Below are 11,881 nucleotides of genomic sequence, written 5' to 3'. Positions count from 1 at the left end.
CACAGTCAGGATGGCTGGCCCCTGTGGGAGCTAAAGGGACAAGGAAGGGACTCCTGGAGGAAGTGCTGCTGGCCCACACCTTGATCTTGGACTTGTAGCCTCCAGAGCTGGGAGAGAAGAGATTCCATTGTGCAAATACCTGGTCTATGGTGCTTCGTCCCAGCAGAGGCAGCAGGCAGGTCCACCCACGAATAAATGTGAGGTGGACAGCAGTGGAGTCACTTCTCACTGGGGTGGGATGAGGCAAGAGGGAAACGAGGCGGTGGGCTCAGAAGCCCAGCTGCCCAGTAGGGTCATCTCTTTCCCACCCCGGGGGTGGCTCCTGCATAGCTCCTTTTGCCGCCTGTCTGCCCATCCTGACTTGAACTTATTTGCCTTGGCGGATCTGCCTTCCCCCTCGTGTCACTTCTGCCCTTTCCGGGTGGGGCCCTTGTTCTCCACCCCCAGCAACACTCCCACCCCGTGAGACCCAGGCTTTGCTGCCGGGCTCTGCTGTCCCAAATGCACGGCTGACTCCTGTCCTCTGTGGACGGTCACCTGGCGGCGGGTGGGGTGGGGGGTGGGTGCAGACAGGCGGTTAGGCTTCAGAACCGTTTCTCTCTCCTCTGTGACTGTGCAGCTCTGTCGTTCGTCAAACCCTGCGATGCCAGACAGTTTCCTCTCTCTCAAACAAAGGTGTTAAGCAAATCAAGTTTTCACAGACTAAAGCTGATCCACTGACAGGAACAAATTGCTTAAAGAGAAATCATCTCACTGTAGGCAAAATCCATCAATCTAGGGTTAGTCATTGAGCATCTTCTGCCAGAGCAAGGGACCGAGAAGTGAAGGGATGAGGGTGAGTGCAAAATACTCAGGCCCTGCCCGCAGTCAAGGACAGGTCCCGGGCCGGGGCTGTAATGGAACAAGAGTGTTTCCTGCTCCTCTCCCTAATCCAGGCTCTCACTCCACGTACCTAACGCCGGGTGGAGCACCGTGTAAAGCATCTGGAGACGCTGTGCATGGCACACCCCTGTGGGCAGCCTCCCTGCTCTCCTCGTCCAAGCAGGGCCCCCTGGTTTACCCCCATCTACCCCACGGCAGCCCCACACAGGTTCTCCCCATCCTGCAGCCCAGCCCCTGCCCCTGCCATGCAGTTGCCCCCATCCCAGCCCCCCATGGAGGCCTCTGCCCAGTTCTCAGCCCCCGGGTGAGTTCACCTCCCAGGCCTAGCCAGAGGGAGCGCAGCCCTCCTCACCCTGATCGCACCTCCCCGCCTCCAGACTGCGAGGAGCTTTCTGATGTGTGAACCACCCAGGCTGCGGTGCCTTGTCCCGGCAGACACAGCGAGGGAACCACCTAGAGGTGCCTGTGAGTGGGTGGGTGGCAGCCAGGAGGCTCTTCTCACCCAGGGGATGAGGGCAGAGGAAAACCAAGAGGGAAACCAGGCCACAAGGGGCTTCCCATGCCTCTGCCCCTCCTGTCCATGGTGATGACCGTGGTGGACACTAGCAGGCCCCAGGCGGGGCAGCGGGAGGCGGCAGGAGGTGGCAGGCAGGCTGGGCCGTCCAGGGAGGGAGCCGGGAGACCGAGTGGGCAGCGATGGGCTTCAGCCTCCACGAGGGGCTGTCCTCCCACTGAGGAGTCCTCAGCCTCATTATTAAATAACCAGGGTTTGTCTCTGTGATATGGGTGGCAGGGACAAAAATCAGTGCCCGAGAGTCACGGCTTCCTCCCTCCCTCACTGCCCAAGCGGGAGATCAGGCTCCTTCCCCACCTCACAGCAGCCAGAGATGGGGTCCGTGAGCTGGGACAGGAGAGATTCATATCACCCGGGGGGCTCTGCGGGAGGAGGAAAAGGTGCCTTGGGGGAGGAAGGGTGATGAGGATTGAGGAGGATGCTGGGCTTGGGGAGGAGCGTGGGGAAGAAGAGTGTCCTCCCAGGGCTGAGGGAAGGCAGGGGAGAAAGGGCACACGAGAGGCAGCCCCACCCTGGCATTCCCTGAAGAGAGCCTCTCAGAGGTGCTGGTCTGTTGGTTGCTCTGAAGAGGGTCCCTTTTGGTTGACATGTGGAGGACGCTGCATGAACTTGGAGCCAAGGCAGTGGCGTTTTCACAGCTTGGAAAAGCGCAGACTTGCTATTTGTTATGGGTTGAGTTGTGTCCCCTGAAAACCAGGGTTCTGGAGCCTGAAACCCCGGTACCTGTGAATGCGACCTTATTTGGAAATTGGGTCTTGCAAACATGATGAAGTCATGGGGGTCATGAGGGTGGGCCTGAGTCCAACATGATGCTGTCCTTATGGGGAGGCGAGAACCCTGTGTGGAGACTCCCACGGGAGAAGTCCTGAGATGGAGGCAGAGATAGACGAGGTGCATCTAAAGCCAAGGAACCCTGAGCCTCAGGGCACCCCCAGGAGCTGGGGAGGGGCCGCGAAGGACTCTCCAAGTCTCAGGGAGGCGGCCCTGCTGACTTCAGACTTTCCAGCCTCCAGACCCGGGGATGAGACATCCCTGTTGTTTTAAGCCCCCTAGTCTGTGGTTCGTTGTTACAGCAGCCCCAGGAAGCTAATTCAGCACTAGAAGTTGCGTTGCAAGCAGAGCCCTTCAGGAGAATACGAGGAAGTGCGTGGTCCAGCTTGGGCTGAGGGCGGTGAGAAGCACCTTGCCAGGAAAGGAGACCGTGGCTCGCCTCTCTCCTCTCTGGCCCCAACGGGCACAGCAAACGGAGGCTCCAGACAGAACGCTGAGCACGGGCTGTCTCTGCCCTGTGCCCACACCTGCCTGTAAGCTGAGGGCATTTTACTGGCACAGACTTCAAAAGCATTAAAAACATCCCACATGGTAATGTTACATACAAGCAAGTCAATTCTACGTGTCTGGAGAAAGGATGTAGCATAAATTGAGTCTTTTGGCCAAAATGAAAAATAACAGATGCAGAGATATTGCTATTTAACACATGCACAGTTTTGCTCCACTTTTGGTTAAGAGTCTTGTTTGCTTTTGATGAAGAGTCAAGGACTGAAATGATGTAACAAAAAGTTAAGAATATTTATTTAAACAGGAATTTGCATCTAAGGTCCGAGCGCAAATAAAACAGCCCCTGCAACACCACATTCCAGCACCGAGCACAGTACAGTAACTGTGCCCCAAGGTTACCTTCCATTTCAAGTTGTAAGCATTTTTCTAGAAATATCTATAACTGGAGTTAGAACCATGAGGTTCAGTCATGTTGTTAGTCTCACGACGAAGAACATGAAATAGTTTTGAGAAAAAGACATAAATTTAATGGTTCCAAATTACAGATCCCCCATGGTGGATTGAAAGCTTACTAGCACATTTTCCTTTAAGGCAAGGTAATTCAGGATACTGGTGGTGCCACTTCAACAAATCATTGCCATAAATGTGGGTTGCAGGAGGCCACCAGGCTGGTGGACAAGGGTTGTGCCACCAGGCTAGAACACAATTGCTTTTGTGTGTTGTGTGTGTGTGTCTTATGTATGTTGCTGTGTTGTGGAGTGTGTGTGTGTTGTGGAGTGTGTGTGTGTTGTGGAGTGTGTGTGTGTGTTGTGGAGTGTGTGTTGTGGAGTGTGTGTGTTGTGGAGTGTGTGTGTGTGTTGTGGAGTGTGTGTGTGTGTTGTGGAGTGTGTATGTGTGTTGTGGAGTGTGTGTGTGTGTTGTGGAGTGTGTGTGTGCTTGTGCACAATCTCAATGCAGGTAGGTTATCCAGGCACACGGGACACCTGGTAGGGCACCTTTAGGAAGTGGAGCCAAGAATTATTTCCACAAACCATGCCAGAATTTTCATTGAACACTTGCCCTTCCTCCTTATGAAAATGTCGTTTAATTTACTCATTGTTGGACAAAAAGGCAGACGCTTAAGATTTTTCATCATCATAAAAGAAGTGTTGTCTATGGCAAGTGATTCAGTAAACACATCCTAACAGCAATATGCTGCAAAATGTGTCAATTTGAGGCCAAACATATTCCTTTATTAGAATTGATGTTCTCCATCCTGAAGATCCTATTACAGCCTCATTTGGGAGGAATTTCAGGGAGCAATGCAGTTCAGCAGAAATCATTGACATGTCATCTCCCTTCACCAAAGGTCAACATTTGATGGAAAGTTACACATAATAAAATAATTCCCAAATTTGGTTTCCAGAGCGGTGTTCCTCACCTGGCTGCCCCTTGGTCTCACCTGGGGAACCATTATGAAGTTCTGATATTCAGGCTGCACCCTGTACCACCTATGTCAGAATCACCGACTGTGGAGACCATTGTATTTTTTTTAAGCTTCTAGATGTTTCCAATGTGCAGCCAAACCTGAGACCCAGTGTTCTACTTTGCTATGTGAACTGTGGTTCTTGGATGAGTGTTATCAGTGCGACCTGGGAGCTCGTTAGCACAGCAGACTCTCAGGGGCACTCCACACCTGCTGAATTCGAGCCTGCATTTTAACAGGATTCCTCGGGACTGCTGTGCACGTTAAAGGTTGAGAAGCTTAGGCGTGGAGGTGTTGCTCTGCCCCTGTGTGGCACTTGGGAGGCCAAATGTGTGGAATCAATTCCCTATGGCCAGGACAGTCTCAAATAGAGGGGAAGAAAACCTCTGTGTCGTGGGCCCTGGTTGCTGACAACTCTCTTGCTAATTTGTGGGTCCTTAGGCTGAGCACCCACATACTCCTGGGGGAACAAAGTTTTCTTGGGCCTCACAGGCATGGAGAGCTTTAGGGGAACCCTGCACACATACGTTTTCTTTCTTAAAATTGTTCTGAGAACACCTCTCTCCTGCCACATCTCTCCTTTCACTTTTGAGCCCCTGCCACCATTCACAAGGCAGCCACCGCTCACACCCATCCCACCTCTCTCTATGGTGCTTTGCTCTGGAGTTTAAAATACCTACTATTCTTGCAAAAAGCAACACAGGGAGGATAACCCAAAATGAATGAAATGATTTTTGTATAAATGTGGATGGGAATGGGGTGAAAGGGATGGGGAATATATCTTGTTTGTAGTTTTGAATTTTGGAATTGTGGTTAATGATTCATCTGCTTACAAAAATAAAATGAAATAATTAAAGATAGGGAGAAATACTCTAAATTGAATACAGGCAGAAACAAACCTTATGGTATTTCAGGTGAGTAACATAACCACAGTGATGGGGAAAAAAACTAATCTAAACAACTTCTGAACACAGTAGTTTACTCTATGTCTTCAATTTGATGGGAGAAAAAAATACTGCAAACAAACCTTGAAATCTCAGCAGGTTTATTTTGCGGTACAGTGTAGTGATTCTGAAACTCTTAGGTATGTTGTAGAATTGAGAAAAATGAGCAACCATATTGATTGTATTAGAAGCCAGCATTCTTAGTGTTGAAGAGAGGGAGAGAACTATAGGAGGGAAAAGGCAAGGAAGGATCCATGGGTATCATTACGAACTTTTAGAATAAGAGTCAGAAGTGGCATTTTCCGATGGAAGGGCCTAGAAACACTGGCAGCCCAGCAGCAGTGAGCACATTTTGCATGTAGATCTTGATTTCTAAACACCATTCCATAGTGAAAGGAACTGTGGCATTTTGGAGAAATGGCTGATTCTAGAGAAAAGATGGGCCAAGTACAAGATAATCCTGGAATGTCTTGGTCTATAAAGTAGGAAATGCTCAAAAAGTGAAAGGGACGTGTCAGAATGGCATAGAAGTCAGCTAGGAGACGTTTTCTACTGGCTAAAGCTGGGGCAATTAGCCACATAAAAATGAATGCTAACAGTAATAGAGTATAAGCCATTAAACAAAATAAGAATTAATGATCCACCTTAGAAAGAAAGGAGGAAAGAAGGGAAGGAGGGAGGGAGAGAAGAAGGAAGGTAAAGGAGGAGGGAAGGAGGGAACATTACTTAAAGTAGAATGCCAATTAATAATTTGGAAGGACTGACGGGGTTAGAAAATCAACATTTTGCAAACACCATGTTAATATGTAACTTGAGCAAGATTCATGAATACATACTAAAACTATTCTGCAAAGAGTAATGAGAAGCAACATATTTGTATGGTGTTAACTTAAAATCACACACTTTAGACGTTTAGAAAGGAGAGCTATATTTCTTAAGAAGGGAATTACAACCTGCAAGCAGGAAGCACAGTCTCCGGCTAAAAGAATGAAAGCAAGCCCTTCTAGGGAGGGAGGAGTGAGGTAGGCTGGCTGAGTATACATATTCAACAAGATATAGAAGGGGTTATGAATATTCATGAAGGGGAGTTCTGTGCATGTATCATGAGCAAACATGTATGTTCCATGTATCACACGTTCACCTGTATGTCAAAAGTTGAGGCAGGGACTTAATGGCACTGAGTGTGCAGCCTTTGTAAACCAACCAGAACCAGGCCACGGTCAGTGGTCTCTGACCAGGAGAAACTTACTGAAATCAGTTTCTTGTCCAGTCAAAGCTGTAGCTATAGCTGGTGGAGTTGGGAGACAGTCAGTCAGAGTCTGGTGGTGGGTGGGCTGTAGCTGCTTCAACATTGCTTAACTCAAGGCCAGTGCTTGATTAGCTGCTAGAGAAAAAGGAATTTATAAAAAAAAAAAAAAAATCCTGTGCCAACTAGAACATAGACTTATTCTTTAAGTGTAAGAGTAGGTGACTTAACCTTTGCCAGGCATGCCCTGAGGTCTAGTTTATAATGTGATATCTTATTGTTACAAAGAGTTCATTCCATCAGTCTTACGATCTCTATTACAACATTAATGCTGGTCAGTTGTGTCTAACTGAAAAAAAGGAGGGAGTGTAATGAGACATGTCCAATCTCCCGCCCAATCATGGCTGGGAACTCAGATTTTGAGGTTTCTCTGGGGTTCCATTGGCCAAAAAGGGGTCCGTTCAGTCAGTTGGGGGGTTTAGGATGTTATTTTTAGTTTACTGAAGGGGGCCTCCCCTCCACACCTGTGGGTATTTCTCGCAAGGTGGAGACGAGAGACTGAGAAAAGAAATAAGACACAGAGACAAAGTATAGGGGCAGAAAAGTGGGCCCAGGGGACTGACGCTCAGCAAGTGAGAACCTGCACCGGCACTGGTCTCAGAGTTCCCTCAGTATTTATTGATTGCTATCTCTCTCGGCAAGGGGAATGTGACAGGACTATAGGGTAATGGTGGAGAGAGGGTCAGCAGGAAAACATGTGAGCAAAGGACTTTGTGTCATAGATAAGTTTAAGGAAAGGTGCTGTGCCTGGATGTGCACATAGGCGAGATTTATGTTTGACTTTACACAAACATCTCAGTGCAGTAAAGAGCAGTATTGCCACCAGCACGTCTCACCTCCAGCCATAAGGCGGTTTTCTTCTATCTCAGTAAATAGAATGTATGATTGGGTTTTACACCGAGACATTCCATTCCCAGGGATGAGCAGGAGACAGATGCCTTCCTCTTATCTTAACTGCAAAGAGGCCTTCCTCTTCCACTCATCCTCCTCAGCACAGACCCTTTATGGGGGTCTGGCTGTGGGACAGTCAGGTCTTTCCCTTCCCACGAGGCCATATCTCAGGCTGTCTCAGTGGGGGGAAACCTTGGACAATACCCAGGCTTTCTTGGGCAGAGGTCCCTGCGGCCTTCCGCAGTGCATTGTGTCCCTGGGTACTCGAGAATGGAGAATGGCGATGACTTTTACCAAGCATACTGCCTGTAAACACATTTTTACCAAGGCACATCCTGCACAGCCCTAAATCCATTAAACCTTGAGTCAATACAGTACATGTTTCTGCAAGCACAGGGTTGGGGCAAGGGTTATAGATTCACATCATCTCAAGGCAGAAGAATATCTCTTAGTACAGATCAAAATGAAGTTTCTTATGTCTTCCTTTTTCTACATAGACACAGTAACAGTCTGATCTCTCTTTATTTCTCCCACAGTTTACAAGAGTTACACCCCTTCCACAGACACAAATTGTTCCTTAGTTATAAATAGAACAACAGTGACTTTACAGTGGAAAAAGCTGGCAGACATCATTTTAGCCACATAATCAAAGTTAACATCAACAGTAAGAAGCAAATCAACACCACGTGTCTTCTGACAACGATGCGCTGATGGGAGCCCAACATCATTGACACCATAAATCAGATGTTCATCCACTGGCGATGCCAACCAAAAATAGATAACCAGATCCACTCATGAGGGAACTTCAGACAAACCCAAACTGAAGGACATTCTACAAAATTACTGATCTGTACTCATAACAAAGAATCAGTGTCATGAGGAACCGTGAAAGGCTGAGGACCTCCCACAGGTTGAAAGTGACAAAAACAAACAAAAACCAACCAGCAACCAACTGCAATGCACAATCTTGGATTGGAGCCTTCTCAAAATTGGCTGTAAATAACATTATTGGAACAAGTGGTGACATTTGAATATGGACTATATGTTAGGTATTCATTTTATATCAATGTTAAATTTTCCGACATTGATATTTATACCAGAGTTATGTAAAAGAAGGCCCAAATGTAGGGATAAATTATGTCTACCACTCACTCTCCAGTGATTCAGAAGATAGTACAGATAGATGAACAGATGATAGACAGATGGTAGATAGATCAATAGATGGATGGATAGATAGAAAATATGAAATAAGAAACACGTGGACACGAACCATGGTGACCAAAGTTCATCACTCCTGGGAGGGAGAATCTCGAACTCCCATAAGAAAAATTGAATGTGCAGGAACCGTATCTCATTCAATTTACAAACCTTGACGGGTTCTGTGTTCACCCTGGCTAACTATCTACTTCTACCTCCTCCCCCTCCCCCCTCCCCTCCCCTACCCCCCTCCCCCTCCTCTCCCTCCTCTCCCCCTCTCCCCCTCTCCCCTCCCCTCCCCTTTCCTCCCCTCCCCTCCCCTTTCCTCCCCTTTCCTCCCCTGCCCTCCCCTTTCCTCCCCTCCCCTCCCCTTTCCTCCCCTCCCCTCCCCTTTCCTCCCCTTTCCTCTCCTCCCCTCCCCTTTCCTCCCCTCCCCTCCCCTTTCCTCCCCTTTCCTCCCCTCCCCTCCCCTTTCCTCCCCTCTCCTCCCCTCCCCTTTCCTCCCCTCTCCTCCCCTCCCCTTTCCTCCCCTCTCCTCCCCTCCCCTCCCCTTTCCTCCCCTTTCCTCCCCTCCCCTCCCCTCCCCTCCCCTCCCCTCCCCTACCCTCCCCTCTCCTCCCCTTTCCTCCCCTCCCCTCCCCTTTCCTCCCCTCCCCTCCCCTCTCCTCCCCTCCCCTCTCCTCCCCTCCCCTCTCCTCCCCTTTCCTCCCCTCTCCTCCCCTTTCCTCCCCTCCCCTTTCCTCCCCTCCCCTCCCCTTTCCTCCCCTCCCCTCCCCTTTCCTCCCCTCCCCTTTCCTCCCCTCCCCTCCCCTCTCCTCCCCTCCCCTCTCCTCCCCTCCCCTCTCCTCCCCTCCCCTCTCCTCCCCTCCCCTCTCCTCCCCTTTCCTCCCCTCTCCTCCCCTCCCCTCTCCTCCCCTTTCCTCCCCTCTCCTCCCCTTTCCTCCCCTCCCCTTTCCTCCCCTCTCCTCCCCTTTCCTCCCCTCCCCTTTCCTCCCCTCCCCTTTCCTCCCCTCCCCTTTCCTCCCCTCCCCTCCCCTCCCCTCCCCTCCCCTCCCCTACCCTCCCCTCTCCTCCCCTTTCCTCCCCTCCCCTCCCCTTTCCTCCCCTCCCCTCCCCTCTCCTCCCCTCCCCTCTCCTCCCCTCCCCTCTCCTCCCCTTTCCTCCCCTCTCCTCCCCTTTCCTCCCCTCCCCTTTCCTCCCCTCCCCTCCCCTTTCCTCCCCTCCCCTTTCCTCCCCTCCCCTCCCCTTTCCTCCCCTCCCCTTTCCTCCCCTCCCCTCCCCTCCCCTCCCCTTTCCTCCCCTCCCCTCCCCTTTCCTCCCCTCCCCTTTCCTCCCCTCCCCTCCCCTCCCCTCCCCTTTCCTCCCCTCCCCTCCCCTTTCCTCCCCTCCCCTTTCCTCCCCTCCCCTTTCCTCCCCTCCCCCCCTTTCCTCCCCTCCCCCCTTTCCTCCCCTCCCCTTTCCTCCCCTCCCCTCCCCTCCCCTCCCCTCCCCTCTTCTCTTTCATCTTGAAATTAGAATTCAGAAGTAAAAAGGTTGCCTCAGAAATGCATAATAGTAATGAGTGTATTTGAGTTAGAAAAACAAGGTTAGACTTTTTCTAATTGGCATCCTGACTTGACAGTGGGGGCTGGCCTTGCCAATTAGGTCATATGGCAGATATTTTGCATGAACTAAGTGAGTCAAACCTGAATTCCAAGATTTTGACAAAAATACAATTTAAAGCATGTATAGAATACATAATCCCAAAAATAAATTCATTGGATTATGTAAATATATATACAACTTAACATTGTGTACAGAGAACTGCTTTTCAGAATTATTTCAGAGATACATGAGCAAAATAGCTGGCACACAGGTTGGAGAAGGATAAGGGAATAAATATCATTTCTTCTTTACTTTTTACTTTTGGTATAATTTCGGACTTAAAGAATAATTGCAGCTATGTATTTCTTCCCCTACTCTTCACCCAGACTCCACCCAAGTTGAGATTGTACCATATTCTATCTCTTCCACCCTCTCTTTCCAGCACATGATTTTGTCCGTCTTCTTGATTATAGTCATCTCAGTGGGTGTGACATTGTCTCTCATGGGGGTTTTGATTTGCGCTTCCCTCATAGCTGATAACATAGCTCATCTTTCTTGTGTTTGCTGACAATTTGCATATATTGTTTGCACAAACAAAAAATTTGGATTAAAATCCTTTGCCCAATTTTTAATTGTGCTATTTATCATGTTATTGTTGAGTTGTAAGAATTCATTATAAATTCTGCACACTAGACCATTGTCAGATATCTGTTTTTTTTAATATATTCTCTCATTCTGTGGGTTATGTTTTCACTTTCCTGCCACTGTTCTTTGAAGCACAAAAATTTCTAATTTTGATGAAGTCCAACATGTCTATTTTTTGGTTGCTGTTGGTTGTGCTTGTGGTGTCATAATGAAGAAACCACTGGCTAACTCAAGGTTGCAAAGATTTATACTTACGTCTTTTTTCTAAGAATTTACAGATTAGCCCTTTAATCTATTTTGAGTTAATGTTTGCATGTGGGGTGAGTAGGGGTCGTGTTCTTTATTTTGCATATAAATATCCAGTTGTCTCAGCACCATTTGACAAGTCAAAGCTGGCTACTGAGCTTATCTCCAGCAGAAGGCAGGAGGCAGAAGTATTTATTTTGGTGCATTGACATTGAAGTAGAGGTATGATATGACACTCAGAAATAGAAAGGTTATCACTCTTGGTCCAGAGACGTTATATTAATAAGACATCAACTACTAATATCAAAACCTAAATTAAAATTCTTTTGAATAATTTGATAAATATCAGGAAACAGGAAAAAAGACTAAAATTGAAGTATATAATGAGTTGGTAACAGTACATCTGAAGTGAGTAAATTCCTTTATAAGAAGACAAAAACTCAGATTATTGAAAACAGAAAACTAAGCTATATTATTTTTATGAGGCAGCCTAAAAATACGATATAACTAAAAAGAGGAACATGCACATGTGAAAGAACAGAACAGCGGGCAAAGTGGAATTTAAGGCCAAAGGGAAATTTTCCAGGAAGCAGACAGCATCCTCAAATTCGGAGGGTCTGAGGAGGGTTTTCAAGGGTGGGGTAGTGTTGAGGATCCCGCAGGTGACACTCTGTAGTGGCAATTGTGGAACTGTCCTCTGCCAAGGCTTGACAGGGTAGGGAAGGGAGTGGCTACCAGGACCAGAGGGAAGAGTCAGTGGGAAGGACCCTGAAGCCATTGGGGAAACATTGGCACCAACTTGAGCTGAGCCCTTGGAAAAGGAGCAGCCTCTCTACAATTTGTGGGCCGAGGTGCAAAGCCCCCCAGGG

This window comes from Macaca nemestrina, chromosome 16 (assembly GCF_043159975.1).
Source record: "Macaca nemestrina isolate mMacNem1 chromosome 16, mMacNem.hap1, whole genome shotgun sequence".
In the NCBI taxonomy this organism is placed as follows: Eukaryota; Metazoa; Chordata; class Mammalia; order Primates; family Cercopithecidae; genus Macaca; species Macaca nemestrina.
This window is presented reverse-complemented; position numbering follows the sequence as displayed.